We start from the raw sequence: 19913 nt of genomic DNA, 5'->3' as shown, positions 1-19913 counted from the left end.
TGAATCAGATTTGATTTGCTTATCCAACTCAGTTATGATCACTAGATTGGTAATTAATTGGAATCTGTTTCAAGTTTTAAATACATGATAATTGTTTGTGGTGTACTTATTTCTAAGTTTGTTATTATATACAAATTGGTTAACATCGCATTACCTGTGCTGTTAGAGAATAATTTCTCTTATAATCTGGATGTTGTTAGATTAAGAATTGTACTTAATTAAGAAATTGAGGTTGTTAACTGAACCAAGGACGTTTAGATATTCAATCTTGTGAAAGTTTTCAGGGTAGAGGGATTCCTATAGACAAAGCTTTTAAAAGTCCTGGTAAACTTTGTTATTGTAATAAGAGCTAATTTAATTGGGTCCATTACAACATCTTTTTGACTAAAGGATTTTGTGATATCTAGAAATTCTGTAATAACAAAGAATTGAGTTGTTATAATACCTTGAAAAATATAGGGGTATGATTTTCAAGCCTGTATCATCTAAAGATGTATTTGTGTATGTTAATCTGGAGGTTTATGGACTAATTTGTGAATGAATCCCAATGTTTAAAGGTTATTTTGCTTTAAGAAGGGAAAATACTTTTGAAAAATGTTCTGTAAAATCTTTTTGTATAATTTTAGAAGGCTTGTAAGCCGATTGGTTGCAGTTCAAACCTATTGTGAGTTCTCAGAGTTTCTGGGTGAGAACCTTATTAGAATTATTAGAATTAATGCTTATCTGTACAAGCCTTGGGAGGGAGGTTGAAGGCCCATTCAATGTCTTATTCAAGTTTTTTTTGAGTAAGGAGGTTCAAAACGACAGTCTGAATTCCTTACTCCTCCCTGCCCTTAGTTTAGATAAGAAGAAAAGAATTTCACCTTAGCCCACCTGTCAGAAGGGAAGGAAAGGGGAGGGGCAGCAATAAGAGGACAGTAGGGGTCAAGAAGCCTCCAACCTGGTTTCTTAAAAAAACTGATAAGATTAGACTAAGACTTGAGATGGGTTTGGCCTGGTAGTTTAATTAGTGAAGTCTGGCATCTGATGGAGAAGAATCCACCCTCAGGGGGAGATGAGATGGCAGATCTTTTTAATAAGTGTTCCCTTTTTTTTAGAATGAGCTATCATTAAAAACAAATCCCCTTTTTTGTGTCTTTGTGTGTTTAAGAAGCTGGAATGGGATTCCAGTATACACAGTTATGACAATGAAAGTACTAACTTATGAGTTGTTTTGTCTTATGGTTGAAATGTAAAGAAGACTGAGTAATGGGTTTGAAAGATTTGGAAAGGTAAATTAAGGTTGAGGGAAAATAGGAAAGGCAGATAAGAAAGTTTGGGGACAAATGGGAGTTAGCTAAGCCTCTCCTGTCCCGAGAATGATAGTTTCAGATGGTCAAAGTAAGTTGGAGATGAGTGTGAGGAAGTATTTAGAAGATGGAAAAGTTATGTAGCTTGGTTTGATAATTATTAGCTCAATAAAATTTGGGCAGTCTTATCTGAAGGATATTTATTTGCTATTTAAGATTTTATGGGACTACAATTTAATATTGTCTTAAGCTCTGATTGCAGGACTAGGTCACATGAAGCCAGTAATGGCACGGCAGGCATTGCAAGCTGAGAACTTGAAAGGTCTGTGCCTGGGAAAAGTCTTGAAGACGACCTTGGACACAGCCTAGGTAGGATCTTCCTGACTTTATTTGCCAATTCTGCTATCTCCTTTCTGAAAAGGAAAGTCCCCACCTGGTTACACCTAAGCCCTGCTTTCAGCACCTGGTGACTATAAGATTGGCTATCAGATATGACTCATGCCTGGAATCAAACAGAGCTAAGGAAGTTCTTTCCTTCTGTTAAGATATATGACATAGTCCCCTGTTTCTTTCATAGCAAATTTATATTAACAAGAAGTTTTGTAAGCACTATGCTAAATCTGTTAGGTAGTAGATGAGTATTGAAATATCTCTGAGTTATTATAATAGGATACAGGTATGAATAGCTTACAATTTTAACCTATGTTCATGACCAAATAAAACATTGAAATAATATAGGGATAACATCCTCCAAAAAGGGAAAATGATTAGGCAAAGCAAATAAGGCAAAGATGTAATGTGATCAATGTCTAATAAAAGGAAGGGATAGCGAATTTTGAGAAAGGCAATAGGATCAGATTGATTTCCCTAAGAATTATGTACAGATGTGTATGATTGGCTCTAAAATTTATCAATTCTGGAAATTCGAGCTGATAAATGTGTTTTGGTAATAAGATCTTAAATTTGGAGGCTAACACAAGAAAATTGTATAAGATAATGGTACAAGTGAAAATATATCCCCTTTGTAAAGTATCTGTAAGTTATAGTAAGTTAAAATTGTCTGAGAATTTCTAGATCTGAACCAGAGAAGCAGAACTCTCTTTTACTATCAAGGGACCAGATAACTACAATCAGGCATCTGGGATTTTAAAATACTGCTTTAAATGAACATTGTGACTATAACTTAAAGTTACTCTGTATACAAAATGTGCAATTAATTGCTGGAATTGAATCAGAAACAATTTTGGCTTTGTTGAGGATGGTTTGTGGACTATTTGTAAATGCCATCAAACAGACATGGCATGGCTAAAAGTTTATGATGTTATATATGATTGTTAATAATGATTGCATTACTTTGTATGGTTCAGGTTTGAGTTTTCTTGTTATCCAATTTATGAATGTAAAACATGTGACATGCAAATCTCCCCCTCTATTGTGAGTCATCTAAGTAATTGGTCTGTACCTGACCCAATGTAATTGTGCAGTTTGTGAATTATGGAAAAAACTTTATTGTAATTGTTTGGACTCAGCCCTGTGTGGCTGGGACCTATGTTGAGTTTCTTTTCTTAATCATCAAATTACATGTGTTCTGGGAACCCCGTGTGAGGAGTGGACATCTGGGCCTATAGGAGACCTTGCCCTGCGGTTCCAAGAGCCTGAGAGGAACAGCACCGGATGCAGATGGCTTTCTCATGGGATCCGGAACCAGAACCTGAGCAAAGACCTGCTTTTTTCCCTTCTGAGTCCTTGTGTTCTCAAGACTGTTTTCCTGAACTTTTATTATGTTCCCTCTGCTTACTTACAATTAGTTTACAATTTCTGCCCATCCCTGGGGATGTCCAAATACAGAAAAAGGGAAAACCTGACTCCACCTAGATAGGGATTTTAGAACTTCACCCCTGTGGAAGATAGAGTTTTTTTCCATGCCTTTAATTGGTCTTTAGGCAAAACTTTCAGTTTGCCTTTGACCAAAAAGGGGGAAATGTGGAATGTTTTATACCATTTTTTAAATTTCTGGAGTGCAGTACCCAGGGAGGCTCCTTGGACTCTCCTTGAGTCTTCCAACTAGGTCTGGCCTTCCCCTGGGGCCAACAACCTAGCATTCTTTTTATTGTCACCCCTGCTTAGCGTTTTGGTTGGCCTCCTAATTTTTATTGCTATGCCCCATCAGGTCGTTCCTTTTTCAAGGTTTTGAAACCCCCCATGAGAAAAAAAAGTGGGGAATGTAATACAGGGAAAATTAGGAACCCCTGAGAAACCCCTAGCTACTGACAAGCACCCCAAGAAACAATGGACTCAGATATCTTTGGCATTTAGCAAACCCCCTGGGACTCCATGACCCCACCAAGGAATGTCAATAGATAGGACCATCCCACTGAAGGATAACCTGGCAGACCCTTTCTAGCAGATATCCCTGGGGCTCCGTGACTCCACCAAGGAATGTAAATGAGATTATCCCACTAGTATGATAACCTGACTGAATCTTTTGATCAGCCAGGACCTTTGTTCCTGTTTCTGTGCCCTGTACCCCCACATATCCTATGTAAGCCAAGCCATCACCCCAACACATGACCATTGATTTGTGGTGCTGATGAGGGTTTGGGGTGAGAGGTGCTCGACACCCCAAAGCACCGAAACACCGGGTCCTGCCGAAAGAATTCGACTCAAGCTTTCTCAGCCAAGGGAAAAGATAAAGTTTATTAAGAGTTAGCCACATAGGCCTGCCCCCAAGACATCCCACCCCTTGCGATGCCTGTAAGGAAAGCAGGCCAGACCAATCTGAGCTAGATTGGATCTGACCCACCTCATGGAGGCAAGATGGAGATTATATACACAAAGGTTGTGGGAGGGATTGAGGGGTGGTCTGGGGTGGCCAGAGGAGGGGTCTAGGGAGGGACTTAAGGAGGAGTCTAAGGAGGAGCCTGAAAGGACTGGGATCAGGTCAGACTCCTGGGTGGGGGAAATAGCTGAAGGCTATATGGAAATGACAACCCATAAAGGGCTAGGGTAACAGAGCTAGGGTATAGATATTTTGATCAGGTTTAAGGATGGGAAACAGGATTAAGGGCGGGAGGTCGTTGGGAAGACAAGATTAAGGGTAGGAAACAGCCGGACAATAGAGGACTGGGCAAGGTAGGCATTTGGGCTTAATGGTTATAGCCTCAGGCCAAGGCCAGGTAGAGTGGGAAGATTCAAGGAGAGTTCAAGGGTTCAAGGGTTCAAGGGTTCCCAGAGACTGTGCCCTCATCAGTGCAGTACCCCAATGGCCTCCAGCTAATAAATTCTCCACTTAAACCTTATACTCTGTGGTGTGTCTCGCTCGCTTCTGGTACAACAAATTATCCTGGAGTGAGGAGGACTTGAGTTCAAATCTGGCCTTAGACACTTGACACATGTACTAGCTGTGTGACCTTGGGCAAGTCACTTAACCTCAATTGCTTTGCCTTCGCCCCTCCAAAAAAAACCCAAAACAAAAACAAACAAAAGAAATTAGCTCAATTATCAAGTGATAAGGGCCAAAGCCTGAACTAATCAACCTGACATGTTTTGCTTTGCTCTGAAAATGCCCTTTCCTGAGTCAACAACTTTAAGACCAGATAAAGTTGACAAGGAGCATTCTTTCTGCTTGTTCAGAATAGTGGGACTTCTCTTCTCTTGGTATCCTAGGGGCCATACAGGGGAAACACAGCTATCCTGGAATTGTAATTGACACCACTTTGTCAATTACCTTCTCAATTTGTAGCACATATGGAGACCATAAATCTGAGGGACACAGACATCCTGGGATTGTCCTTAAACATATAAAAGATTGTCATTCTTCAATAAGACAGTCAGAATTTGTGTTCTGGCTCCTTGTACACACGTTAGCTAGCTTTAAGAGAATAAGCAATATGAGTTTATCTATCACCTAGCCTGTTTGCCTTTTTAACCAAACTTTCAGGTTAACAGTTATGGTGCCATGACTCGGGTGGAACTCATGGCATTGCAGAATAGCCCACCTCACCAACTCTAATGACTCAGACACCTCAGGGTTTATTTTTCCTGGAGTCTTGACCTTGATGGGGTTGGGCGAATTCCCCTATTTCTAGCTTTCACTGGACTTCCAGTAGTTTGGTTGAAGTCCACAATTCATTTTAAGCTAACTTTGGGGAGAGGATCAAGTCACATTAAATTGATTTGGATTAATTAGATCCCCTTTGTGGATTGATCTAGGAAAAGTAACACAAGTATTGCCAGTGCCAGTGTCAGTCAACTAAAGATAATCCCAAATTATATTGGCCTTGATAGGGCTCCTTTGTTGCTAGCATTTGGGCAAGCTGGGAGGCAAGCTCAGCTAGAAACTGCAGGAAGTCCTTAAGGGAAAGGAGAGAGGAAGGAAACAAGGAATAGGGTAGAGGAGGAGAGGAGGTTGTAGGAGGAAGACTGTCTGGGGTTGTTGGCAAATAGGGAGAGTGGGGTGGAGGAAATTAGCCAGTAGTGAGGGTGATGCTGAAGTAGCTTTGCCTTCCCTTAAGGGAAGAGGCTTTTGCCTTTTGTTCTTGCTCTGCCATCAATGCCGAAAACGTTCTGACTTCTGGCTAGACCTTTTGTTGGCCTTTAAACTTAATTTGGTGTTAAGATAAAGTAACTTTGACCAGTTAAAGGAGCCCTATTGTGGCCAATATAATTTGTCATTCAGTATAGAAGTCTCTCTGCATGATCACTTTATTCCAAAATTTGATGGTCATTTCTCAATTCTTAGTCTCCTTTGACATTTCTGTAGCATTTGATACTGCTGACCAACCTTTCCTCTTAGGTACTTTCTCTCCTCTGCAGTTTTATGACACTGATCTTTCTTGGTTCCACACCTAATTTCTTGACTGCTCCTATATTTCACTGGCCCTAGCTGTGGGTGCCTCCAAATACCCTGTCCTTCACCCTCCTCCTCCTCCTCTTCTTCTTCCTCCTTCTTTTTAAACAAATTAATTTATTGATTTTTAGGTTGCAAAATTCTCTTCCAGAAGTTTTAAATTTTCTCTCCCTCTCTCCCCTCCTCCTCCCCAAGACAGCATGCAATTTGTTATAAGCTCTACACATACATTCTTATCAAACATATTTTTTCAGTAGTCATGTTTTATAGAAGAATTCGAATGTATAGGAGGAACCATGAGAAAGAAAAAATAAAACAAAACAAAAGAAAAAATAGAGCAAATTGTATGCTTCAATCTGCATTCAGACTCCATATTTCTTTGTCTGGATATGAATGTCATTTTCCATCATGAGTCTTTTGGAGTTGTTTTAGGTCCTTGCATGGCTGAGAAGAACTAAGACTATCAAAATCACTCATTGCACAATATGGCTGTTATTGTGTACAATGTTCTCCTGGTTCTGCTCACTTCACTTGGCATCAGTTCATATAAGTCTTTCCAGGTTTTTCTGAGGTCTACCTATTCATCATTTCTTGTAGCACAATAGTATTCCATTACATTCATATACCACAAGTTGTTCAGCCATTCCACAGTTGATGGACATCCCCTCAATATCCAGTTCTTGGCCACCACAAAGAGAGCTGCTATAAGTATTTTTATACATGTGCATCCTTTCTCCATGTTTATTATCTCTTTGGGATATAGCCCTTAGAAGTGGTATTGCTGGATCAAAGTGTGGCTCTTCTTTTTACTCTCTATATTTTCTTACTTGGAGATCTCACAGTTCCCCATGAATTTAATTATTCTTTGCATGTTGATGACTCTCAGCTTGTATATACAAGCATCCTTAGGTTCTTTCCTTAGTTCTATCAACAGCCTATTGGTCATTTTGTTTTGGATGTTCCATAGACATCTCAAACTTAGCATTCTAGAAACAGAACTCATTGCTGTCCTCTTCCCTCCTCCCAAACTTCCCTATTTCTGTTGAGGACACCAAGTCAAATAAGCAAACATTATTAAACAGTTCCTATGTACTAGGCACTGTGCTAAGCAATGGGAATACACATACAAGCAAAAATAAAGGCAATCCCTCTCAGCTTACATTGTAAAGGAAGCTGAAAAGCAGGGAAGCCATGGTAGGAAAAGTCTGGAGAGTGAGCAGAAGGGCCTGGGGAAGAATGAAGACATGACTGCATGAGTTTTTTCCTTAAAATAGATGAACTGGCAGGATTGGGAACCAGAGGAATAGATGCAGGTGTTAAAGTCCAGAGGTAGAGGAGGAATCCATGGCATGACAGAGAAAATTCAGAGAGCCATAATCTTCATGTTATCCTGGCCTCCTCAATCTGTTTTTCACCTTGCTTATACAATCTGTTGCCAAGTGTTGTTGATTCAATAATCTAAGAAATATAATGCCTTAAATTGTGTTTAGAAAGCTGCATTTCCTTCCCCGAAACACTAGGGGGACAATCTTTCAGAGCCAACATCTCATCTTTGTTTTATCTCATCCTCATAACTGAATTCACTTTCACTTTTGAATTCCCTTGCATCAGCAGTTGCTTTTTCTGTTAATTCTGTCTTGATATTACATCATGGGGATGCTTGTGGAGGGGAAAAAACACCCAGAGCAGATTTAATTGTAAAAAGGCAACATCGTTGCATATTTAGTTTGCTGTCTGATTTCTGAAGGCAATAAATTAAAGAAGATTTTGCACAAATAACACATGTAGCCAATATCAGAAGGAAAGCAGAAAATTGGGACAAAATTTTGTAGACCGTTTCTCAGATAAAGGTCTCATATATTAGACATATAAAGCATTTTGTAAAATCTGTAAGAATATGAGTCATCCCCCCATTGAGAAACAGTCAAAGGATATGAGCAGGCAGTTTTCCAATGAAGAAATTAAAACAATTTGTAGTCATATGAAAAAACACTGTCAGTCATTATTGATTAGAGAAATGCAAATGAGAACAACCTCAAGAGATAATTTTTTACCTATCAGATTGGCTAAAATGATTGAATGGGTAAGCAACAAATATTGGATGAGATGTGAAAAAATGGGACACTACTTCATTGTTGGTGGAATTGTGAATGGATCCAGTCATTCTGGAGAACAATCTGGAATTATGCCCAAAGACTTATTGATGTGCCTATACCCTTTTTCTCAGCAATACCACTACTAGGTCTGTTTCCTAAGATGATTAGGGAAAAGGAAAAGAACCTCTATGTTCTAAAATATTGATGGCAGCTCTCTGTGGTGGCAAAAACCTGTAGATTGTGGGGATGCCTGTCAATTGGGGAGAAGCTAAATACATTGTACTATATGATTATGATGGAAAACCACTATGCTATAAGAAATGATGATATTGATAATCTTACAAAAACATGGATAGACTTGCACAAAATAATGAAGAGCAAAGTGAACAGAACCAAGAGAACATTGTATATAGTAGCAGCAATATTGTTTTAAAAACAACTTTGAGTGATTAAGTCATTTTGACTATTATAAATATGCAAATTAACCACAAAGGACATATGAAGGAAGATGCAATCTGCATCCAGAGAAAGAACTAAAAAATAGAAGTATATCTAGCATGATTTTACATATTATATATTTATACACACATATTTGTGTCTACTGGTAGCCATCTCTGGGGTGCAGGGTATGTTCAGGGAAGACTAGCACCTCTGGTGTGATGGCTGCCAGGGCCTTTTCAGGAATGCTTTCCACCTTTGGTGTCCAAGTGTTCTACCTAACTCTTACCTGTGGCTCCAAGAAGCTGTAGCATGGGCAGAGGCACACTCTGATAAACTCTTTTGGCAGATGGGCTAAACCAGGTTGAGGGTAACCAAGGGGTCTCAAACCCGTTGATGAATTAGGGGTGTATCTACCCCAAGTATGTGAAGACTTGCACTAGTGGAATGGGCAGATGAGAATAGGCATGGTGGAGTGCTTAGAGCTTGGTTAGACACCAAAGACAACAAGGTAATCCACTGCATCTTGAGCCATCAGCAGTCATCTTGATTCTGCTGCCACTTGACTGTGATGACACCAGAGGAGACAGTGAGGCCAATGACTTTGTGCAACTCTGCCTCACTTAAATCCAATTTATACTTGAATCAAAAGACATCACCCATACTATTTTACCTATCTCACAGTTCGGTGGTGACAGGCAAGCAACAAAGCAGCAGGTGCAGATACACTAGGAGCTGTAGTCACAATCGTGTACACAGGCAGCCCAGGCCAGAGGATCATATTCTCACTGGAAGCAGCAGCAGGATTCAGCAGCCCCCTGAGTGTCTGATGAGCCTTTTAAGGATTGCACTGCTAATCTCCTGGTGTGAGGAAGGGGCTAGAAAATGTACCCTAAAATTGTTTACTTACCCAACCCTGGCATGATTACCACGGCAGGCAGGGATTCCAACTCTGTAGTCAAAACACAAAAAAATGCTCAAAACACATCTAAAAGACGATTCCACTCACCATCAACACATAAAATGTGCACACACTTATTTACAACACTTATAGACAACAACAAAATCCAATAGACTTGGAAGATGAACACTTCTTGTTGCAAAGAACTCAGCAGGTATCACATCCAAAAAGCAGCTCTGAATGAAACAAGGCTGGCAAATGAAGGCCAGCTTAGTGAAATTGGAGCTGGATACACGTTTTTCTGAAGTGACTGCAGTTAAGGGGTTCACCGTGAAGCTGACACAGGTTTTGCAATCAAAACTTATCTAGTCAACAAGTTTGTATGGCTACCAAAAAGAGTGAATAAGAGGCTCATGATAACCCAATTACCACCTGCAGGAAAACATCATGCTACCATCAAGTGCCTATGCTGCAACCACGACAAACCTGGATGAGGTCAAAGAAATATTTTATGAAGACCTGGAGACCCTTATTATCAATGTGCCAAAACAGGACAAGCTCATAATTCTGGGTGACTTTAATGGTAGAGTAGGCTCAGGCTACCAGACTTGGCAGGGAGTCCTAGGAAGCAATGTAGTTGGAAATAGGAAGAGCAATGGTTACTTTGTGCTGAAGACTTGTGGATCTTATGACCTTCTCATCAAGAACACTGTCTTCCACAGCTAGGGGCCTCTCAACGAGGGTGTGGGCCATGTCATTGGCACTCTGCTGGGCACAATTGACAAACACTCAGTAGAAGTCACCAACTGATTTTCAGTGCCACGTAATGAGTCTGAGGGTGAGGTTGCTGTGGACATGGAATTTGCTAAGCATATATATGAATTACACAAGAAAGTCTCTCCAAGTGAGCTTATTCTGGGCTGGTATGCCACAGGCCATGACATCACAGAACACTCAGTGCTGACTCATGAGTACTGCAGCCGGGAGGCCCACAGCCCCATTCACCTCACTGTGGACACCAGCCTCCACAATGGACGAATGAGCATCAAAGCCTACGTCAGTGCTTACATGGGTGTTCCTGGAAAAACGATGGGAGTGATGTTCACTCCGATGACAGTGAAATATGTCTACTACGATACTGAGCGAATTGGAATTGACCTGACCATGAAGACATGTTTCAGCCCCAACCGTGTGATTGGCCTTTCAAACAATCTACAGCAAGTTGGTGGGGCATCAGCCCAGATACAGGATGCTCTCAGCACGGTGTTGCAGTATGCTGTCTGGAAAGGTGTTGGCTGATGACACCGTGGGCCGCTTCCTGATGGGCCTGGTTAGCCAAGTTCCCAAGATTGCCCCTTAGGACTTTGAGACCATGCTGAACAGTAGCATTAATGACCTGTTGATGGTGACTTACCTTGCCAACCTAACCCAGTCCCAAATTGCTCTCAACGAGAAACTTGTCAGCCTGTGAGGAAACCCAGTAAGCAGCAGCTATAGCCAGGAACTCCACCTGATGTGGGTCCTCCCTTGGCCCGACCCACAGGAAAGAGAAGAAGAAAAGTGGATTCTTCTTTAACCATCATCTTTAAGTTGTCTATTTTCTGTAGATGAGCTGTTTATAACTCCAAACGACAGACATCCCTTTAAAAAAAAGAACACTGTCTTCCACTTACCTAAACACAATAAAACTTCCTAGATGTACCTCGTAGCAAACATTGGCATTTAATAGACTATGTGATTGTAAGGAGAAGATACAGACAGGATGTGAGAGTGATGAAGGTAATGTGTTGTTCAGAGTGCTGGACTGGTCACAGGCTTATCCTCTCCAAGCTCAATATTCACATTCAACAAAAGCAGTTTTCCCAAGGCAAAATGACTACTAGAAAAATTAACGTCAACAGATCAGAGCTCTTCTCTGAGTGGGAATAGTTTGTTGCTAACTTGGAGGGAAGGTTGAGCCAACACAGAGTTGCCAACAGTAGAGCAGAAAAAGGAGTGGGCAGCTTTCAGAGATCTGGTGTATAGCTCTGCCTGGGCTCATCTGCATCAGAACACTCGCTAACACTAAGATTGGTTTGATGAAAAAGATGGGGAAAATCAGAAGCTACTAAATGAAAAATGAGTACTCCACAGGGTTTACTAGCAGGATATTCATCCATCTCTAAGAAGGCAGCATTTAATTCCATCAAAAGCAAAGTACAAAGAAAGCTTAGAGAGATGCAGGATTCTTGGCTCAGTAAGAAGGGAGATGAAATTCACTTTTATGCTGATAGTAACAATCCAAAGTACTTTTATGATGCCCCGAAGGCTCTTTATGGGCCAAAGACTTATAGTGCATCTCAACTACTCAGTGCTGATGGATGTGCTCTTAGAGAGGTGAGCTAAACACTTCCATAGTGTTCTCAACAGACCATTGGCTGTTTACCTCAGTATGAAGTGAATCCCTCCCTAGCTGAAGTTCCAAGTGAAGAAGAGGTTTTGAATGCCATTAGGCTCCTTTGGTGTGACAAAGCACCAGGTGCTGATTCTCTTCCAGCTGAGATTTACAACGTTGGGGATCCATTGCTCTTAAGAAAGCTCACTGAAATTTTCAAGATTATATGGCAAGAGGAGGTTATCTCCCAGGAATTCCATTGTCCATCTGTGTAAAGGTAAAGGAAATAGATTGTCCTGTGACAATCACTGAGGATCTCTCTTTTATTCATTGGTGGCAAAATTCTTGCCAGAGTCCTCCTTAATAGACTGATCTTTCACGTGGAAGAGGTCATCTACCTGAGAGCCAGTGTGGCTTCAGAAAGGTTTGAGGATTTGTCAATATGATGTTTGCTGACTGACAACTCCAAGAGAAATGCTAGGAGCAGAATAGAGGTCTGTGCATGTCTGTAGATCTGACCAAGGCCTTTGATACTGTCAGTCAGAAGGCCTTATGGAAAATTATGTCAAAATTTGATGCCTGGAGAAGTTCATCAGCATTGTATGTCAGTTTTGTGACGGCATGCTTGCCTGGGTTCTAGTTAATGGCAATGTTCTCATGCTTTCCCAGTCACCAGTGGAGTGAAACAGGGCTGTGTGCTTGTTTCCGTGCTTTTTACTGTGAAGTTTTCAATCATGTTGTCAAATGCTTTCAGTGAGGATGAACAATACATCAAGGTCAGCTACGACACTGATGGTAAATTCTTCAACTTGAAAAGGTTACAAGGCAAGACAAAAATGGAAGGAGTATTGGTGCATGATTTTCTGTTTCCAGATGATTGTGGACTCAATAGTATGGATCAATTCTCTGTTGCTTCTGTTAATTTTGCCTTAACAATTAACATCAAGAAAACATAGGTGCTCCATCAGCTACCACCACCCCATCCATACATGGAACCATCGGTTACAGCAAATGGAGAAGTTTTGAATGCTGTGTATAAATTCACTGATGTTGGTAGTATACTTTCTAGGGAGGTACACATTGATAATGAGGTTGACACATGCATTGCCAGAGCTAGGTCAGTGTTTGGAAGGCTCTGAAGGAAAGTATGGGAGAGAAGAGGTATTATTAAACTATCTACTAAACTGAAGGTCTATGGAGCCATTGGGCTGAACTCATTGTTGTATGCCTGTGAAATCTGGACAGTATGCCAGCACCATGCCAGGACACTGAATTGCTTCCATTTCAAATGTCTTAGGAAGATTCTGAAGATCACCTGGCAGCATAAGGTACCAGACACTGAGGTCCTTTCTCAAATCCAACTTCCAAACATTCAAACTCTGCTTCAGAGAGTGCAACTTGGATGGGCTGGCCATGTTGTTCAAATGCAAAATGTACACTTGCCCAAAATACTATTTTATGAAGAATTCACACAGGGCAAGCATTCATATGGTGATCAGAAGAAGCAATACAAGGACATTCTCAAGGTCTCTCTTAAGAACTTTGGAATTGATTGTGTGACATGGGAGACACTGGCACAGGATAATTCAGCATGGCATGCCCACACCAGAGAAGATGCTGTGTTCTATAAGCAAAGCAGACTTGAAACAGCCCGAAGTAAACACGATATGTGCAAATTTGAAGAATCCACCCCAAATGTTCACAAGGACTATTTGTGCCTGACCTGTGGTAGAGCATTCAGAGCTCATATTGGTCTAATCATTCACAGTTGGACAAACTGAAACTTGACTGTACCATAGTGATATCATTTTTGTCCTCTTGAGTATGAAGGACAACAACCAACCAGGAATCTCCAGGGTGGGGCTGGGGGCTGGTGGAAGTTCCATGATAACTTTTGTATATATTTAAAAAGAATAGCAAGTTGTACATAATGGATTTTCAATTTTATGTTCAAACATCTTTTTAAAAAAATTCTACTGTGTTATGGAATGCTTATTTTATTACATGAATCAAAAAGAAAATGAATAAAAAATTTAATACAGAATTTAATTCAGAATCTTCTAGAGAAGGGGTCCTCAAACTTTGTTCTTGGCAACTTCATCAGTGACCTTCTGCTTGCTCAATGAGCATGTTTGGGGGCAATAAGATAGAGTACTGGCCCAATACAATTCTCAGGGAGTTCTCAGAATCCGAACTTAATATACTGTCTGGAAGCATAGAGAACATGGACCCTCAGTCTCCTTAGTGACAGGGTAATTTTTATTGTTGTTTTTATTTAATTGTCATCAGGTCCTATAGTTTCATTGCTGGCATAGAAATTCTCTTGATTGAATATAACCAAATTATTTTTTTAATATTTGTTTTTAAAATTTTGAGTTCCAAATTTTCTGCTTTTCTCTAGCCCCCCCCCCCCACACATCGAGAAGGCGAGTAATATGATGTCTATTATAATTTTGAAGACTTGCCAAACATTTCTATATTTGCTGTGTTCCAAAAGAAGAAAAATAGAGAAAGTGAAAAACAATATGCTTCAATCTGCACACAGAGTTGATCCTCTCTGTGAGGATGGATAACAATTTTCATCTTGAGTCTTTTGGGATTATCTTAGATGATAGTATTGAACAGAGTAGCTAAGTTTTTCACAGTTGATCATCATTACAAAATTGCTGTTACTCTGTACAATGTTCTGGTTCTGCTTGTAACAACAATGTTACTAGCAGGTGCTGTGGAGGAGTAAGACGAACAACACGAGTACATAGGAGGGCTGCAAGCACAAGTTCTTTGATCTGCTTTTTTAAGGAAACCAACTTTCACTTTAATTAAACATACATGTATCATTCACTTAGTTCTGGGGTGAAATTGAGCACCCTGAACTTCAGGGCAAATACAAACAGATTACAAACATCAATAGACCAAATACAATTCATAGTTACCAAGAAAACCATCAACATCTGAGTTCAGCCAGAAGGCCCTTACAGTGGCTGCCCAGAGACCCGCTCCTCCAGGAGTGAGAGCCTTAAGAAAATAACTGTTCTCTATTTTTATACAGTTTCAGACGTCATCAAATGTCATCTGAGAGACCAGAATTTAGGCTCTTACTATTGGGAGTTAGCACCTCCCTTCACTGGACCCACTTGGTGCCCCACCTTAGTTACCAATTCACACCCACATAAACTTAGCACCTAATAGATAGGGGTTTGGGGCCTAGGATTTAGCATGTAGTAAGGCTCAATCAAAGACCCCCAACTTAATTGATATTAATTAATTGATTTCCAACTAATTTTTAGACTATCTTTCCATGGCCCTTTATTACATGTAATTTTTATTGCATGATGATCTGAAAAGGATGCATTTAATATTTCTGCCTTTCTGCATTGGATTGTGAGGTTTTTATGACCTAATATGTGGCCAATTATTGTGCAGGTGCCATGTACTGCCAAGAAAAAGGTATATTTCTTTCTGTCCCTATTTAATTTTCTTCAGAGGTCAACCATACCTAACATTTCTAAAATTCTATTCATTTCCCTAGGTTTTTCTTGTTTATTTTGTGGTTAGATTTGCCTAGTTCAGAGAGGGGGTGGTTGAGGTCCCTGACTAGTATAGGTTTATTCTATTTCTTCCTGTAACTTCCTTAACTTCTCCTCTAAGAATTTGGATGCTATACCACTTGGTTCATATATGTTTAGTGATGATATTACTTCATTGTCTGTGGTAAACTTTTAGTAGGATCTGGTTTCCTTCCTTATCTCTTTTAATTAGATCTATTTTTGCTTTTGTTTTGTCTGAGATCAGAATTGCTACCCATGCTTTTTTTTTTTACTTCAGCTGAAGCATAATATATTCTCCTCCAGCCTTTTAACTTTACTATGTGTGTATCCCTCTGCTTCAAAAGTGTTCCTTATAAACAACATATTGTAGGATTATGGTTCTTAATCTACTCTGCTATCTGCTTCTATTTTTTGGGAGAGTTCATCCCATTCACATTCACAGTTAGGATTACTATCTGTGTCTTTCTCCCCATTCTATTTCACCCCATTTATGCTTTTTTCTCTGTTTTCTCCCTTTCCCTCCTCACTAGAATTTTGCTTTTGACCACTGCTTTCCTCGGTTTGCCTTCCCTTCTATCAGACCCCTCCCTTTTCTAACTCTTCACCCTTACTACTTCTTCCTTACTTGCTATTCACTCCCTCCCTTTTCTTTCCCCCTTCCCCTCCTACTTCCTATAGTCTAAGTTAGATTTTACACCTAACTCATTAAGTTATTCTCTCTTTGAGCCAAATCTGATGAGAGTGAGGTACAAAGAATGCTCATCTCCCTCCCTTCTTTCTCTCTACTCTAATAGGTTTTTGTGCCTTTTCATGTGGTGTAATTTACCCTTGTCTGCCTCCTCCTTTCTTCTCCCAGTACAATCCCTATTCAATACTTAATTAGATTTTTTATCATCACATCAAAATCAACTTGTACCCATTCCCTCTGACTATGTATACCCCTTTTGAATGGTGTAATAGCAATACAGATCTCAAGAACTACAAGTTTCATCTTCCTTTGTGAGAATGTAAACAGTTTGCCCTTATGAATAACATGGATTTTTTTTTCCTCTCCTGTTTACCATTTTGTACCTCTCTTAAGTCTTACATTTGAAGAACAAATTTTCTGGTCATCTTTGGTCTTTGCATCAAAAAGGTTTGGAAGTCCCCTATTTTGTTGAATGTCCAACTCCTCCCCTGAGACATTAAGCTCATTTTCACTGGGTAGTTGATGCTTGATTGTAATCCAAACTCCTTTGCCTTATGGAATATCATATTCTACTGATCTTCGAGTATAGAAGCTTCCAGGTCCTGACTGTGTTTCCATGATATTTAAGTTTTTTCACTCTGGCTGCTTGCAGTATTTTCTCTTTGACCTGGTAATTTTGGAATTTGGCTACAATATTCCTTGGCATTTTCAATTTGGGATCTCTTTCTGGATGTGATCCATGGACTCTTTCAGTGACTCTTTTACCTTCTTGTTCTAGGACCTCGGGGCAATTTTCCTTGAAAATTTCCTGAAAGATGCTGTCCAGGCTCTTTTTTTCATCATGGTTTTCTGGTAGATCAATAATTTCTAAGTTGTCTCCCCTGGATCTGTTTACAGGTAAGTTGTTTTTACCAATGAGGTATTTTACATTTTCTTCTCTTTTTTCATTCTTTTTTTTTTTGTTTGACTGATTCTTGATGTCTCAGAGAGTCATTAGCTTGCACTTGCCCAATTCTGATTTTTGACAAATTGTTTTCTTCTATTGGATTCTGTGTGTCCCTTTCCATTTGGCCCATTTTATATTTTATTTAGTTCTTCTCTTCAGTAAGTTTTTTTGCCTCCTTTTCCATTTGGCCAATTCTACTTTTTTTTTTAAAATTTAAATTTATTTATTCATTTTTAGTTTACAACATTCAGTTCTAGAAGCTTTAGAGCTCCAAATTTTCTCCCCTTTCTTCCCATTCCCCCTCCCCAAGATGGCATGCATAGGTGATATAGGTTTTACATATAGATTCACAGTAAACTATTATGAATGGAATGAACCACGAGAAAGAAGAAACAACAAAAAAAGAAAACAAAAAAGAGAGAGAGCAAATAGTATGTTTCAATCTGCATAGAGACTCCATAATTCTTTCTCTGGATTTGGGGCATCAGGTGCTGGCTGCTAGAGGCTGGAGGAGTTTGGCAGCTTACCTGGTGTTAAGCTGGGGTTAGCAACACTGGGGAGGCTGGCTCCTGGTTATGCCTGTTCACCTGGGCCTTGCACTCCTATGTTTGACTCCTGCTTACCTGGGCCTTGCATTCAAAAGTTTGACTCTCTCTCTCTCTCTCTCTCTCTCTCTCTCTCTCTCTCTCCCTCTCTCTCTCTCTCTGTCTTTCTCTTATTGCTATGGTAGTCACATTTCCTAGATTCTTTATCAATTTCTGTTCTGCATATGAATTGGCTGAAATTGAACTTTCATATTCATAAAGGTCAGTAACCTTTCATTAGGAAATGTCTATCCACTATGCCAGGGCTTCACGTTGCAAGTGCCCATTAATATTTAGTTATCATCAAATATGGCTGCTATGAAGAAACTTCAATTAGATCTCTTTAAAAATGTACATTATTTGTAAAAATCTAACTTAAGAATTTCAAAAATGGCAACCATTCCTTAATTTTAAAGTTAACTAACCTTTTAATATCTTTGTTGTGTCTGTTTTTTGTTAGAAAGCATTTGAATATTTGTTTGCAGCATGGAGTTCCACAGTTTCAATTGGTCCTCTAGCTGAGTATCACTCAGTTGTGACCTAAAGGGTGTCTTGATTTAGGTTAGGTAGGAGGATGATTTAGGTTAGGTTAGGAGGATGAAGATTCAGACAAATAAGTGGTTGAAAAACATGAAAGCATTTTTCAGGCATGTAGCCAAATACATGGGTATTCTATTGCCTTTTCCCATACTTCAATTGGATCTTTCTTCGCTTCAAACAATGACTTTAAAATGTCATCTACTGAGAGCTCAATTAATTCCATCTCTAGCTCTTTAGGTGCCTTGGTGATATCAACTATGCAAGGCTGAAATGCTTATGTGAGTATGATGTCATGATTCTCAAAGTCAGTGAGCCTTTCATTGTATTCTCCAATTAATAGGTCTATAACAGCTGCAAGTTCTTCAAATGGTTTTTGTATATCATCATGCTCATCAATGATCTTTGCTAAGTGGGGAAAATATTCATTTGAAATTTCCTTTGATGGATCATTTTTGAAAAAAGGTAGCTTTTTTTGAAATGCTTGGATTTTTTTTGCTGGATATCATATATAGACTTAGTTTTACCTTGCAAAGAAATATTCAAGTCATTTTGATTTGATATGATATCACCCAGCATTCCTATAGAAATATTCTTTTGATAATTCACATTGCTGATTCTGTTCTTTAGAAAATTTAAGTATCTGTTCTCCCAGAGATAAAATTTTGGCTAATGCCTGTCCCTGCCGTATCCAAAGTACTTTAGAATGATATGGCAAATCCACACTGAATATTTCATGATTCAACTTTAGCATGTTACAAAACTGATGATACTGTGTTGCATTTGCATGAATATAGTTAATAATACTTATAACTTGTGGCAAAGTGTCACTTAAAATAGTAGCTTTAGCACAGAGATTTTGCTGATACAAGATGAAATGAAAAGAAATGACAGCTTCTGGATCTCTTAACCTTTCTTTTATCTGTGCAATAAACCCCTTGTGTTTTCCTGTCATGGAAGGTGCACTGTCTGTACATACACTCACTAAATTTACCAAATTCGTTCCAACTTTGTGATATTTATATTGAAAGTTCCTGAAGATATCGATTCCCTATGTTCTGGTTGCAAGAGAGCCCAAAGCAAGTAACTCTTAATAGCAAAGAAATCTTATGTTATGACCCATTTGAAGTATGAAACCTGTATCATACCACATCAGTTGATTTGTTCAGAGTAATTCAATAACATATTTTCATTTTGAAGTATTGCATGAATCTTTTAATAAGTTGAAGGCTAAATCATCCTGCCATTCAAGTACGGTTCTCCTTAAGTGGCAATTGTTTGTGCTTTGAAACATCCTACAACCTCAATAATGCATTCTTTCACAATTTCTATATCATTGAATGTCTTCCATTTTTTTTCTGAGTATATAAGCTACTTTATAAGTTGCTTCAGTGGCATTATTTCCAGGTTTTATTGCTACTTGAAAGAATTGTCTTTGCTTTTGCTTTTCATCTTTTAATTTCTGCAGTACAACTTTTCAGACCTTTCCCTCTGATTTAAAATATTTGTGGTCCTTGTGAGTGTTATAATGCTGATGAGCCTTGAACTTCTTTAATGCTGATATTGCAATATCTCAAAGCAAGCAAATCATCTTATCTTTAGTAGAAACAAGATAATGTTGCAATTCCCAATCATTATTAAAAAAATCTGTCTTCTCCCTTCA

At 39.2% G+C, this 19913-nt stretch overlaps 1 pseudogene; it reads left to right on the top strand.

Annotated features, from left to right (window-relative positions):
• The first annotated feature begins 9831 nt into the window (after nucleotides 1–9831).
• On the top strand, nucleotides 9832–11058 carry LOC118840448 (annotated as a pseudogene).
• Nucleotides 11059–19913: the final 8855 nt, after the last annotated feature.

Source organism: Trichosurus vulpecula, chromosome 1, assembly GCF_011100635.1.
Source record: "Trichosurus vulpecula isolate mTriVul1 chromosome 1, mTriVul1.pri, whole genome shotgun sequence".
Lineage (NCBI taxonomy): Eukaryota > Metazoa > Chordata > Mammalia > Diprotodontia > Phalangeridae > Trichosurus > Trichosurus vulpecula.
Note: the sequence above shows the minus strand (reverse complement) of the source record. Positions and strands in the feature narration are given on the sequence as shown.